The 15,969-nt window shown below is 35.7% G+C and overlaps 1 protein-coding gene across 1 annotated transcript in view; it reads left to right on the forward strand.

Annotated features, from left to right (window-relative positions):
* Window positions 1-15,969, forward strand: part of PDE4D (phosphodiesterase 4D) — a 1,104,527-nt gene that overhangs the window by 214,192 nt on the left and 874,366 nt on the right. The gene's annotated exons all lie outside the window — the stretch shown is intronic.

Below are 15,969 nucleotides of genomic sequence, written 5' to 3' on the forward strand. Positions count from 1 at the left end.
TAGGAATTCCTGCTCATCCTTTGTGCTGCTGTAACACGTGTTCCATGCTGTTCAGATGGCACTTCCCGCTATGCTCTGTATTAGTAGATCTAATCACATGTCTGCCGTCTGAAATCCCAAGTCCTCCAGCTTTCTGGCATCACTACTTTCTTTCCCAGCTAAAGAATATGGCTCGAGCCTCATGCCTTGGAATGACAGACTCTGACTTCCTTCCTTCCCTTTTAGGCTCACATTCCTCTGCTACGTTTAGGGGAGGGGAGAGTTGTCACCTATCTGTTTCAAGCCAGTTCACTCTAGAACTCAATTCTCTTCACTTACCCAGGTCCTAGAGCTACTTCTAGCTCTGCCTTCAGACTCTGCTTTCTTCCTGGTGGCCACCGTCTAGAACATCAGAACTCCACGTCTCCTCCGTTATTACCCCAAACCCACCAACAGCAGGGTAAAACTTTTACTGAAAGCTTTGGGGTAATACAAGCTAATTATAGCACAAAGGAGTCAACTGGAATGTGAATGATGGAATAGAGCTCCTAGACTTCTATTAGACACTCCCTGAGCAAGTCTAACAACAAACATGGGGCTCCCCATCTCCAGACTTTTCCTCTCCCATCTCCTCTCCCAGGGTCATAACTCTCCCATTATGCCAGAGTTCAACTCCTTTTACTTCTTCATTCAGAATGTTTCATCATTTCTGTTATTTAAAATTTGCCTGTTTAGATTATACTTAAGAGAATCTCGCCTTCCATAATCAAATAGGTTCTTAAGTGTTTTCCGAAACTTGATAGCAGTTCTGTCCCTCAGAAGAATTCTACCGTCCCGAAATTGTCTTGGGTCAGCCACATCAAAGTAAATTAATTTTTATAACTACAGTACAATGAGACATGCAAAATTTTTATCTACTTACTTTTAGATGTATCTCATTTTTTTCCATTTTGGTTGAAAACATATTTAGGGAAGGAGCGTATAACTCCAAACATTTGATTCATCCCAATATGAAAAAAACAAAAACAGAGTTCAAATCCTTAATTCACCAGGTGTGAGGTTTATGACTTTGGACAAGTAATTTTCCTTGGGTATGCTCAGTTTCCCGAGCTATAAAGTAAGTGTAATAATATCTGCCTCATATAAATGTAAGGATTTAGATAATTTCTATAAAATCATTTAGAGTCCTGGCACACAGAAGGAGCCCTGTTCTTAGTACAAGTTTAAAATATTTGTTGAAAGTAAAAAGGTTACTCCAGTGAGCTCTGATAAACTTTGTGTTGGGTAGAATGTTTATTGCAAGATCCCAAAAGCTATTTGATACTCTTGATTTTCCTGTTTCAATCTCGTCATGTTTACTGGGGAGTCAATTCCATAGAATTCTGTGCTTAATTGAAGAGACAGGAAATCCCGACTTTAAAACTTTCAGTGTTAAGAGTAAATGACACATTAGTTTAGAGACATATCAGTAATTATGGAAGTATCTTCTCCAATTATAATGCTTTCCTCTGCCTTACTGCTAGCAGTCAAAACCACTGAATTAATCTGAGCGGGGTCAGGACTTTGGATCTGAGGAAAATCACTTAAATTTGAGGCATTATGTATGCAGTACAGGATGTTCCAGCTGCAAATGCTCTAAATCCTGTTGAAAAGCAATGGTGCAGGGGACCAAAGACCCACCTCCAGACCTCTGAGTCCCATAAAGTTTGGGCAGGCCTCCAGAAATCTGATGCTGCTCCCAGAAGGAGGGGATTCTCGTAGTTTCTAGAAGGGTTAGCGACTCTCTGGGGGTGAGAGATGGGGAGTGGAAATTCTGATGTGGAAATTTCCATTATGCCCTGAAGTTGCACAAAACCCTACTGCAGGAAGTGTTCACTAAAGGTTTCCTAATTTTGTTAACTAATCTCTCTAGCTGAAATGCTTTTTCCTCCATGTTTGAAATTTCTCCCTGTCTTTTAAAGTACAACAGAGAAGCAACTTGATGCCTGTAGCCTTTCAAAATTCCCCCAAGTTGGAGTAAATCACCATTTCCTCCTTTATATTCTTAGAGCATAAAATAAAAGTGCTTACCAGAATCTTTGATTACTGACGATGGTGGAAGTTCAGTATAGTGCAGTCAGGCTCAAATTGGAAAGTCAGATTTCCGCTTACCAGCTCTTAGGCCCTGGGCACGTCATTTAACCCCATTCTTCATCAGTTTTCTCACTGTTATTTCAAATAAACTGCTGGGACATTAGGTAGAAAGCTCTTTGATAGCGGTGACCATATTTATATGGTCATGTAAGTCATAATGGTTACGCTTTTAATATGTGATTTACCTGAATGTGGATGGTTTCTAAAAATAAAGTAGCTTTTAATGGTACAATTTAGAATGTGTGACGAGATCAGAAAAGCATGTAAACCAAATTACTCAACATATTTTTGTAACTTTTATTCACTTTTTTATGTAACAAAATAAAGCTAAATCAACTTTTTAAAAAACATGGAAATGATCATAAACGTAATTTAAACTTTGCAATTGTCATATATAAAGTTTTCCTCGCACAAACATGTCAGGAGGCAAAATGGGAAAGATAAGTAAATATTTTGCAGAACTCTCTCTTCTTGAAAGGTATTACAGAGATTAAAATTCATATTTCCCCAAGGATGTTTACTTTGTGAATGGCAAAATAAATATGGAACATTTCACCTCAGTGCAGTTTTTTGTTCTCCTCTGAAAACTTTAAAAAAAAAAGAAAGGACAAGAGTAAGAATTTCTGAAATATTAGAAATCTGTCACATTTGTTGTGGCAATCACTGTGATCCTGAATAAAGCTTTTTTCTTTTGTTTCTCTTGCTTGGAACCTAAAACTGCCAGTACTTTAACTTATAAATGAAAGTTCATTTAGCCATATTTTTGCATAATGTTGTTCAAAACGGTCATTACTTTCAATGACTCTAAGTAAAATTTCTGCTTTTGCTTCTGAATGCAGCATCCCTAGCACCCTCTCCTTGAGCAAATGTACATCCACCCTGCCTGGTTTTCTGCACCTTTCTCAGCATAGGTAACATTGGAAGAGTTCAGACCCCAGGATAAGATTGATTCCGTATTAGTTTTCCGAGGCTGCCATGGCAAATTATCACAATATGGATGGCTTTAAACAACAGAAATTTATTCTCTGACAGTTCTAGAGATCAGAAGTCTGAAATCAAGTTGTCGGCAAGACTCGTTCATCCTGGAGGTTTTAGGGGAAATTCCATTTCTGGCCTCTCTCCTAGCTTCTGGTGGCTCCAGGTGTTCTTTGGCTTGTGGACACATAACCAACATCTCTGTCATCATATGGCCTTTTTCTCTGAGTGTTTCTCCTCTTCCCCTCTCTTCTCTTCTAAGGACATATAATTGGATTTAGGGTCCACCCTAATCCAGGATGATATCTCAGGATCTTTAACTTAATTGCATCTGCAAAGATCCTTTTTCCAAATAAGTTCACATTCACAGGTTCCAGGTGGATGTATCTTTCATGGGGTCAGTTTTCAATCCACTACAGTTTCGTTTGGACTAAGGCTGTGTTCTTGTCAAAGACGTACCGTGCTCAAAGGCTGTATTTGCATGAAGCCAACATTCCTTCAGCACTATTTGACTGCACTGCTCAAGCTTACGTTATGACTTCCAAACAGAGATAGCTAGAGCTTCCTTATTCATTGACTTTGAAGAGAAACATTTTCCAAGGGAAGGGGTATCCAATTCTTTTCTGGCCTTTTCTGTAAGATGGGCTTGGCTTGTGTAATAATTATGCTTAGAGTCAGGTCCACTGATAGTCCATCAGGATGGAGAAATTGTCTCCAAATATGATGGGAATAAATACGGATATCAAGATTTCATAGACAAATGCATTTGCATGTTATTAACCAAGTGCCCATGTGCTTGCCTAAATCTTTTCACATTTTTAGACACAACATATTGGGGAAAATAATGTTAAAGAGGATGTAATATCTAATTTTTAGGATTCTGAGGGACAGGGACCAATTTTGAATAAAGAAAATATTGTAAATAAAATATACTTAAATTGTTTAAAAGTTTTGTACCAAAGGCTGTTTTTTTAAAGTTAATCAAAATGGAATGGGTACGAAGATGGTGTGTTTTGAGATGCAAAAGAATTGACCTAAAAAAGAAAAAAAGGTATGACTAAATAGGTATGGATGGGGTTCCTTTTCTCTAGATAGAAAAGGGTGTACATGAGATTCTTCAGGGATTGCTAAGACCAATATTATAATTTTTCTGGGGAGGTGCAGTAAAAATGTCTAAACATTTTCAAGATTATACTCTTCTGGCCTGAAGTAAGCTAAGCTGATATGAGTAACATATAGTACGGGTATTAAAAGAAGATTAATTTTCATATGAATGCATACAAAATTAGTGCATCTTCAGATTGTAAAAAGTAAATACACACACACCTACACAGAGAGAGAGAGTCTTTAAATACATCGATCTTTTCATGACCCAGGAAAGAATCTTTATTGAAACTCTTTTAACTGTAGCCAAAAATGTTAATGTCCACTAAATTTTTTGACTTTACTCTTTTTCAATTTGGGGATGGCAGTTGTAAAAATGAGCAAGGATATTTGATCTAATGAAAGGCGTAGCATTTTAATGTCTAGACCTGTGGGGGTGTCAAATTTTATACTAAAAGGTAAAAAGAGAGACAGATGTAGTTCCAGGAATAGGATGGGAGATTTGTGGCCTGGTATCAAGACCATATTTGTTCTGTTTCAACCTTTTACAGGACAAAATAAAGTCCCAAGGGGGTAGGAAAAGTGATCAACAAGCTTCTTCCATTATTTCCATCCTTTATCCCTCCCCACTATTTAAAAAACTCAAAAGTTGTGAAATTCCCTCTCCATCAGATTCTGTATATCCAAAGAAATGTCTTGAAGGAGAATTTCATATTAGTCTTTTCATTTTTAATATCTGCTCTTGGTGCTTATTTACTAAGTCCCCTGGGTAGCCTCCTGGGTCAACTCAGGTCAGGAAACCTGGTGCTGGGCCCTCCAAATCTTTGGTCAAACTCCATATTCCCACAGTCATATTCACTAACACACTGCTCTCATCATACAGCTCTACAGCTTGTCACCCAACTCAAATCCACTGAGCATGATTCAGTCTGAAAATTTACTTTTATACCAAGCACATAAACAAAATGAAATACAGTTTAAGAAATCAGCTCTTAACATTTACAATTAAATTCATTAATCAAGGTGGTTTATGGAAATGCCGCATGCAAACTGTTAACTTCATAAATATTCAAGCACCGAACAACTAGACAATCACATTTCTTAGTAATAAATGCTTCGTCTTGGCGGCTTTATTTCAGTATGAGAGATGTGGAACATTCCCATCCACCAGCTCGTATTCTTATTTTGAAACTTTTTAAACCATGCATATCATCAAAAAGAACCTTTGTTTTGGTGACGTTTCTATTCCATACGTTCTCCATTTAACTTCTCTAAATTTACATTCTTTGAGACTAATTAGCACATGCACCTGATTTCAGGAAGCAGCACTTGAATCAAACCAAGTGTCTTTGAAGGAAAAAAAATACCGAGTTCCAAGATTTCTAGTCAATAAATATGGACAATACGCTTTGTTGATGTTCTCATTCACGTGTGTCTTCCTAAAGTATGAGAATGTATGTGTACTTTCTTTTGGTATATACAAATCTAACTGCACTGGTAGCTTCATGTTATATACTGCAATGTACTTTGGCTGGCTGCCGGTTTACGTTGTTACAAGAATTTCATTGACCAAATGCAGGATGGTATTTACCACATTCACATTGTATGTTGATGAATTAGTTTCACTTACCAGGTTTGGGAGTAAAGAGAAGAGTAAGTAGCTCAAGGAGGCCCAGGTAGTCATGAGAAGCTTTGCATTTGAGGAAACATTTAAACTGGATCTTGAAGCATGCTTTAAGAGATCAAAGAAAGAAAGAAAACAGAGAAAAATTTAGGTAGGAGTGAAAGAAAAAAATGTGTTGTGGAGTAGGGACAGAATATGGAGGGGAGGATAATTTTAGGCAGGGGGAACTACAGCTCAAATGCTTTCAAATGCAGAAGTGTCATCAAACTAGCGAAATTCACTCATCCTTCAATTTCAAGTGTTAGCCAGCTCTACATAAACTGAAGCCTCCTTCTTCTGTGCTGCCATATCTCAATTATGGCAGTCGCCTATGTATTTTCTAATTGTTGCAAATCTGTCTTCCACCCGGACAGTTGAAGGCAGAGTCTGGTTTTTCATGTTCCTCTCTGGAGTATGACCCACTCTCTAGTATCCCTCTACTGAAGGCCAGCCCACCTGGCTTTGAATACTTCCAATGACTCATTACTTCACAAGGCAGCCTTATCCCACAGTTAGAGGACATTGATTGTTATGCAGTCTTTCTTCACATCTCATTCTTCTGCCTCTTGGTAATGTTGACGATTGGTTGCTAGTACTTCTCTGGTGTAGGCCTCTCTAGTCCATGTGCTCTGCTCGGTAAGTCCAGTGAATACATAGAGGAGAAGCCATGATTCCTATTCCTGATAATTTCCTTCTTCAATATATCCATCCTTAATTTCTTAATTTCTTCATCCTCTCCCTATTTTCTACTCCTTTCCAAACTTCCTTTTTATTCATCCATCAAGTATTCATACAACAAACAAGCATTTTAGAGCCAGTAAACACCAGACACAAGCACACATAGTTTTTATTATTCTTCCAAATATTGGTTTTGATATCTGGGCTGCCCCTAGTTTTCTGATATTAAAGAATAAATTAGAAATAAGCATGATAGTCCAGATACAATCTGACCAACACAGAGCACAGTGAAGTGCCTTTTCCCCCACTGTGAAATTCATTTCCTTGAATGCCATCTAAGATGGCTTAACTATTACAGTTTCAGCATACTGCATCTTACATAAGTTAGTTCTCATAAAAGCTGCTTAAAGCCAGATCTCTCTCTTATTATAATTTTTTATTTTTCTTTGAACTAAATGTAGAACTTTACAAGTATACATGTTGAATTTCAATTTTCTTGATTCCTTCAAAATTTTTTTTGTTCAGTTACCCACAGAATTGATAAACCAGCCTTCCTTATCTCCACCCAAGTCATTGATAAAAATATCGAATTGAAATCCTAGACTTTATTTGAATCATGTTTCCAAGTTGATCCCAAGCTATTTAGCAATACTCTGAATACAGTGTTCAGCCAGGAACCAGTGGTTAATTCACCCAACAGCACAGTCATCCATATCACGTTTCACAATTTATCCATAAGGATGTCGTGGAAAGCTGTCAGGAGCTTGCTGAAATCAGTACCTCTTAAAGCTTCCTCAGAGCTAAAACTGTATCAAAAAAGGAATTGAGGTTAGTTGAACATGACCTACTCTGAGTGTTATCTCAAGTGTTCACTGCATAGTCTTTGAAATACTATCAGTGAGATGCTTAATAACCTATGTGTTTTTTTCCCTAGGAATCAATATCATATATTTAAGAGTATAGTTTCCAAATCTACCCTGTTTCATTTTGTTGAAATTCACAAATTCATAACTTCAACTTTTAATTTTAAAAGTTGGGCCTTATGTTTAATATGACTAAATACCACTATTAATATTATGAATACATAGTCATTATTATCTTTTTCCTTTTAGAGAAACTTCATATGTTTAAAAAATGCATTTTGTACCCAAATTATTTTGAACATGGGACAATATTTTGAGGTTTTTTTAAACATGAGATAATGTCTGTAATTTATAAAGAAGATAAAATGTTTGGACTGTGGCTTTGGGAAAGTTTTCTGTAAGAGAAAATATGTGTGAAATGTTTGAAGTTGTTTTCCTTAGTACAAAAAAAAATCACTAAAAATTACAAACTAATCTCAACCTAAACCTTGTTATCAATGTTATTAATCATTTCTCAACAGTGTATATTTCAGTGCTTTCACCTCAAAACAGTCTAAAACAGATGCTACTGAGAGTTCACAGTGATGGTACATTGTATGCATTTTATGATTACAATGGGAAAAAAATGCTCATAAATTCAGAAAGTGCAATTCTGTGGAACTTAGTATAACTTAATGTCCTTGAGGGCTTGAAGTTTTCTTAATACTGATAGCTTGTCCATGAAATAGAATATACCTTTTTTGGAAGATAAAAGTAAGCTCTTATTGAAATCTCGGTTTTGATATTTCTCTCAAACATCTGGCAAAATGCTTTAAGGAGGATTATTTGAAAGTGTGGCTAGACAAAATTTAAATGCCCTTTTTGATTTTCTATGTGTTTTTTCTAGGTTCTCACACTTTCTTGTTTATCCATAGTTTCCTTCAGGAAATCAGTCTTCTCCCAGTCCATTGCCATTTTCTTTTCATCTTTAGTCTTGTTTTAGCTCATTTTTGTTTTTACTGTTTTGAGTTTTCCAGTATAGCTTCAATGCCGTTCTGTAAAGATTAATGTTAAAATTACTTCTTAGGTTATCAAAAGAATATTATTAGTCATCTTAAACCTTTATATCTCTAGTAACCATGATAATGGTAATGTTTCAGTTGTTACATTTGATATGCTGCCCAGTTTGAAGTGTTGACATCAGAGGGGAGTATGCAGAAGATGGGCTATTAATAGCTAACATTTAGTGAAGGCTCTTTATGTGCCACACACTCTTCTTAACATTATATACCCATTACCACATTTCATGTTCGCACCAATTCTATGCCTTAGGCGATTTAGTTATCCCTTTACAGATGAATAAACTGAAGCTTAGAGAAGTTAAATAACTCACCAAAAGGCACACAGCTAATAAGCTGCAGAGCCAGGATTCAAACCTTGGTAATCTGACTCCAGAGTCTGTGCCCTAAACCACCATTCCATAATGAAGTTGATTTCTAACTTACCCTAGATGTTACATATTACTAGTTCAAACCCAGGGAGACAAAAGCATCTTTATAGGTCAGGGGAATACAGTGTTCATATATATATATTTAATTTTTATTGGCTGTGTTAGTTTCAGATGTACAGCAAAGTCGATCAGTTATACATATACATATATCCACTCATTTTTTTAAGATTCTTTTCCCATATAGGCCATTACAGAGTATTGAGTAGAGTTCCCTGTGCTATACAGCAGGTTCTTATTAGTTATCTATTTTATACATAGTACTGTGTATATGTCAATCCCAGTCTCCCAGTTTATCCCTCCCTGCCTTATTCCCTGGTAAGCATAAGTTTGTTTTCTACATCTGTAACTCTACTTCTATTTTGTAATAGGTTCCTTTGTACCCCCTTTTTTTAGATTCCACATATAAGCAATATCATATGATATTTGTCTTTTTCTGTCTGACTTACTTCACTCAGTATAACAGTCTCTAGGCCTATTCATGTTGCTGCAAATGGCATTATTTTGTTCTTTTTTATGGCTGGGTAATTTGGGTAAAGAAGATGTGGTACATATATGCAACGGAATATTACTCAGCCGATATATATTTTAGCTGCACACATCAAATACCTCAACACAGCCCATTTACATTGAACGAGGATTATATATCCAGCACTTCAGCATTTCCCTAGGATGGTAGAGTGGTATATAGGAACAAAAATAGTGATTGTGATAGATAGTTGTTCTTTCCTTTGAAGTATGGGCTTGGGAAATGGCAGAAATAAGAATTGCAAATTGATAATTATTAGCTTATCCATTTTGGTATTAGTTATTATCTACGGCCATATAGGGTTATATAGGTTTTGAACCAGGGTAGGATATTGAAGCTGATGACAGGGTTTTATTTAGAGGAGAGCCAATATACAAGAGGTATGTCTCTTCATGAGGCTCATCAAGGCCCCATCATAGGTTGTTTTTGCTGGCTCAGTATTAAGGTTTTGTCTGAATTTTATTTATGGATTCAGTGCATGTGTTTAACATTTAAACAATAAAAGTTCATTTTACATAATCTTAGTTAAGTTGTTCTTCCCTGCATCTTTGGTTGTTAGAGAAAGTAAATTAAAATTTACCATGTGCATTAAATAAATATATATATATATAATATGCCTCATTTAATAAAGGGGAAATGTTACCATAAATCATCTGCTCTATCACTAAAGAGACCAACGCATTTACAAATTAATCTTTGCCAGGTTACCAGCTGGATATTTGTGAGGTTAAAATGTGTGTGCATTTATGTGTAAAATCATTTTGAAAAATAAAAGTTCTTAAATATTCATTAAATGTCTACTATGTGCCAAGCCCTGAGCTGAAAACAGAAGAAAAATATGCAAGGTCTCTCCCTCAAGAAGGAAGAAATAGAGCAGTAAATGCATGATTACCATGTCCAGTGATTTGTATGGAGTATTCTTCAAGTACAGATGAAAAGTACCTAAATCAGACCAGATAGAAGAATTCCAGATATGGCTTTCAAAGGATGTACATCTGATCTGAAAGGCATTTATTAGTAAAGCACAGCTATAGTTAATGCAATTTGCTTGATAATCAGGAATTGGCACATTTGATGAAAGAAAGACTTTCTTGTAGAAAGTCCATGCAGATTGCATGGTGTGGATTTAATTGGTCCCTAGGAAAGACTTGGGTTAGAGGAGGGAAGGTGAGAATTGAGTAATATAGCCCTGCTCCAGGCTCAAGAATATTTCTATAGCCATACTCCAAACACACGTCCTAAAGCCAAGATGAAACTCTTAGATTGGAATTGGCAATTGGCTGTTTCATGGATATAAACTTAGCAGATTGTTGATGTTATCAACCAGCTTATGAAGTAGTTTGTGGACTCTATCCAGCTGTAAATTATTAGAAAGCAAAATTTTTAAATTTGAATTCAACCAGTTTTCAAAAAAGATGTTACTAAATTCTGCTGTTTTCTCCCCAAAAGACAGTTTGCTTATATTTATGTGACTTGATGCATATATGTATGTGATTTTTGAGTCTGTCTGTGATATTTGTCAGAACGATTTCACTTCCTCAAATATTTCATGTATTAGTTTTTTATTGCTGTGTAACAAATTACCATAAATTTAGTGGCTTAAAGCACGTTTATTATTGTACAGTTTCTAAGAGTTGGGAATCCAGGAATTGCTTAGGTGGATTCTTTGCAAAGTTGCAATCAAGGTGTCAGCCAGGGCTCAGTTCTCATCTGGAGGCTTGACTGGAGCTGGATCCACTTCCTAATTCACTTATGTTTTGGCAGAATTAACTTCCTTGCAGCTATAAGACTGAGGGTCCTAGCTTCTTGGTGGCTGTCGCTTAGAAGTCACTATCAGCTCCTAGAAGCTGTGCTCAGTTAATTTCTAGGTTGCCCTCTCTGTAGACCCTTTACAACACAGTAGCTCATTTCTTCAAAGAAAAATAGAAATAAAGCAAGTTTGCTAGCATGACTTAATTTCATATAACATAAAGTAAGGAGCGACAGCCCATCACCTTTGCCATATTTTGTTTGTTAGAAGCAAGTCACAGTTCATACTCAGGATGAGGGAATTACACACAGCTGTGAATATCAATGCCACATTCCAGAAAATAAAATCTATTCCAGTTCTAGGCATGTTTGAAAGGTTTCCAAGTAACCAGATAATCAACTTTAAATAATCAATTGTTTGAATGGCATTTAACTGTTGCATAAACAGGTGCCTCTTTATAAAATAATACGTGCACACGCACACACACACACACACACACACACGTGTTTTAAAGTAGAGACAAAGCATACCAAGAACTGACTTGACTATATGGTTTTATTTCTAATATTATTTATATTCCAGACCATGTTGGAAACACATTTTCTTTCAAATGATGGTTATATTTCTGTCCATATTGTATATAATGCTATTTTTCCCACCAAATTTATCCCACCATCTTCCTCCTTTTAGTAGGACTGATGTATATGTATTATAAAATCATAGGTCATTAGATTATCATTTTAGAAAGTGATTAAATTTAGAAGACTGATTATACATTTTGATTTTCTACATAAGCATATTTTAATTACATTTACTGTTTATGGCAGTTTGTAAGAGGAGATGTGATTATGTAACATTTTGTTCTATATGATTTTAATAAATGTTATATTTTTATATAACAAAATCTATATTGGCAAGTATATTAAGTTACATTAAATGTCCACAAATGGTCATTTAGGTAAAATAACTTTCATTGGAATAGCGTGCTCCAGTCTTCCAAATTCATTCTAAATTTAGTCAGCAATACTTATTAAGCAAGCATTAACTATATTCTAGAATATAGAAACACAAGGGTGACTAAGTCACATTTCACTTGATGCTCTTAATTCTCAGGTTGAGGCTGGAAGAGTATTAATATAGAATAATTAGTGAATGAGGACATTAAAAGTCTGAGAGTTTAATTAACATATTTTAGGTCATAAATTTAGGGAACCTGGAACTGGAACTGGAACCTAGGTCTTCTATATCAAAGTTCAGTGCCCTTTCACTGCCTCTTATGACTCCTAAGTAATGAATTGATTTCCATTTCTTAGAGAAGGTGATTAGTGTACTCCTATGAGAAGGCTGAACCCTTTAAAATTGTTTCTTCAGAAGTAGTTAAAACGTTGTGTTGATCCATACAAATTATTTGACCTAGTCCCCACTGAGACCAACTGAGCTGTGAGTCAGCTGGTGATGGTTAGAATTCAGCTTAGAAACATGAAACAGAATGAGGTTAATTGACACGTATCAAAATCAAACCTGTGACTGGCCTCTTGAGTACCATGCTAGCCAGTCATGTGTGTCAATATAGAATTCAGTCTATATGCTGCTTTTCCCCCGTCTCCTTTGACCTTCACTCATTCTGTTTATCAGTATGTAATGAAAGACATCTTTAAGAAGTAATCTGTTTAGCTTCATAGGTTTGTGAAACATACTATATTGCCAGTTTGTTTGCAGTGATTCTTAAAACTGTTTACTAAAAGTTGGTAATATCCAGAACCATCAAAAAAAATTTCAAACATAATATCAGTGTTAACAATCAGTGAAGCAACTATTTGATTAATGGTCCTTTAAGCAGGTTTTAAAGCTGAATTATATGTAACTTCAATTGGCTTGTCAGATTCTAGTTATTAAATGCATTGATTTCATGCTGGGAAAACTCTTATTTCCCTACAGTTCTTTTGACAAGTGCAATTGGCACATATTATTTTGACCGGAGTTACTGTATTTCTTATTGTTCATTGTATCTATGCATCTGTCTCTTTTAAAAATTTTTTTTGCCTAAACTTGGTTGCATGAGGTAAATTTTTCTCATATTAAGACTTCAGGTAAAAATATAATTAAAGGCAGAAGAGTTCATTCTTTTACTTCAGTTGTATATATGCATACTTTTGTTTTCTTGTTGTAGACATTGTCAAGTAGTATTTTTTGGTTGATATGTGAGCTTATTGCCCAGATTATTTTCCATTTAGCTCAAGTCTTGGTGTATCAGGTAGGATTTCTAGGAGAGGGCCCACTATTTTCCTATTCTCCTCCAAATGTAAAAGTTTGGAATAAAGGTCTTTCATAGATTATACTTCATGGTTGACTATCCATATTTAGGAAAGGTGCGTGTGAGGTGATGAGCAAAGGTAGAGAACAGAAAAACCTGGTTACCGAGAATTCTGGAGAGTAGATTAAAGAAAGAAGGAAGGGTCTGGGGAGATATTATTTGTATAGGTATATTTCAAAGAAATAAATATTACATGTTTCAGATTTAGATCCATGTGATCTTAAGGGATTATGTACAAGCAAACACCCCACTTTGTTTTTCTGGAGTGATAATATTCTTGATAATTCATGTCACCAAAAGGAGATAAGCATTTTCAAGAAGTGAAAATTACCTTCAGAGAAATATATGATTTACTCATATTTCCTATTAAGAATAAATTACACAACTATGAGGAGGAAATTGATACATTGCTAACATAATGCAATGCTATAGTCCCTAGTGAGGAAAAATGTATGAGAGGATGTTTAGTCTCACATAATTGGGAAAACGACAAGGACAATGCCAATTATTTGCATTACAATCCAGAAATAATATAAAATTGTGGTCTTCATGCCCAAACTGTCCTAACACTAAGGCAAACCATATTCCTTTCCAAGGTCTACTGAAGTCTGCAGCTAAAAAGCTTATTCCCAGGGTTCTCCAAGATGTAGGCTTATCAAGTTATTGAGTCCTCTTAAGCAACTACCTAATGTCAGTTACTGACAATAAATTTCAAAATGATCTTATGTGTGATTGAACCATCCCTTCCCTTGGTTTCTAGGATGATTTCTCTTTCTTATTCCTCTTTCTTTGCACTGTCCTTTCCCCAGGTTCCTCCTAATTTACCAAACTCAATTTGATTCCTTGTAATTCACCAAACTCAGTCTTCAAACTTTCCCTTCACTCTCTGTAGTCCTGCCTTAACTGGTTGCCCACTGACAACAACTCATAAACCTATTTCTCTAGCCCCAACCACAAATGAGAGTCACTATGTCAATCCTAATACAGAATTTCTATAAGGAAATGTAAATATTATACCCATAGACAAACACAAGTACCCTATATTTTCTGCACTCTTCTTGAAGAACTAATAGATATCTTAAACCTAATCTGCCCTAAAACATACTCCGAATTTACAGTCTCCTAACCTGGGGCTCCCTCAGCACCCTAACCTCACTGAACAGAAGCATCATAATTCTAGTTGCTAAGACCAAATGATTTTGATTTCTTTTCTTTTTGACACACGACATCCATTCTGCAAGCAAAATATAGCTAAACCTTGACTATTCTCGCCATCTTCCTAACTACTACTTCAAACCTGGTCAGTTAATTCTCAGATCAATTATTGAAATAGCTTCCTGTCTGTATCTCTACCTCCACACTTGCCACTCCATGATCTGTTCTTAACATGGCAGCCAGAGTGTGAGCCTCTTAATATGTAACTCAGACTGTGATATTTCTGTTCTCAAAACCTGCCAAGGGCTTCCATCTCATTCTGAGTCAAAGACAAAACCTCTCCCCACAAATACACACATACACAGAACCCGAGTTCAACTTTATCTCCCCTCGTCCCTCACTTGCTCAGCCCACTCCAGTCACACAGGCCTGCCTTTGCTGTCCTGCCCTGCCTCAGGGACTTTGCACTGACCATCCTCTCTACCTCTAATGCTTTTCCTTAGTTCCCCCCAGGTCTCAGCTCAAATACTGCCTTATCATAGAGGATTTTTCTGACCACATAAGGCTGTACAGTTTCCTCTCCCACATTCTTTATTCCCCATGTCTTTATTTTTCTCTGCAGAACTTATCATCACCTGATAGAATTTGCTTATTGTCTCTTATCTATTTCAAGGATGATAGGAATTTGGTTATTTTTATGCCATACTCCAGTATCCAGAATATGTAGTAATTATTCGCATTACTTAAATGTCGTTTAATTAAATAAATCATTTTTACAACTGATTTGCACAAGTGGGATCATGTCAATTCTAATTTAGAATTTCTGTAGAGAAATGTATGTATTATACCCAAGGTAACCCACCCTATCCTTAAAATATATTTAAGAAATATAAATATAGTTTATTCTATTAGACATGCATAGAGAAATAGAATAGAAATATAGAAATAGTATATAGATGTTATCTGATGGCTTGTTGATCATATGGTTTTTAATATTGGATATAGCAAAGGATAAATGATGTCTCTTAAAAACTACAACTACATGCCAAAAAATTCTGACATTACTCTGATCGTACTTTAAGGCCATTACTATCCTTGATCCCAGTATTGGCATTTCATGTTTGTTCCACCGAGTTTTATTTTCTTTTTAAAATATTAAATATTTAAAGTATACAGAAGCTATTTTTACAACTGATTTGCACAAGTGGGAGTCAGCATATCAATTGTAACTCCAAATTTCTACAGAGAAATATACATATTATACTCTAGGTAGACAGACACAAGTATGCTATATTTTCTATACTCTGAAAATTTAGTATCTTTATTGTCACAGAAATTAA

This window comes from Neophocaena asiaeorientalis, unplaced genomic scaffold, assembly GCF_003031525.2.
Source record: "Neophocaena asiaeorientalis asiaeorientalis breed wild unplaced genomic scaffold, Neophocaena_asiaeorientalis_V1.1 scaffold198, whole genome shotgun sequence".
NCBI lineage: Eukaryota > Metazoa > Chordata > Mammalia > Artiodactyla > Phocoenidae > Neophocaena > Neophocaena asiaeorientalis.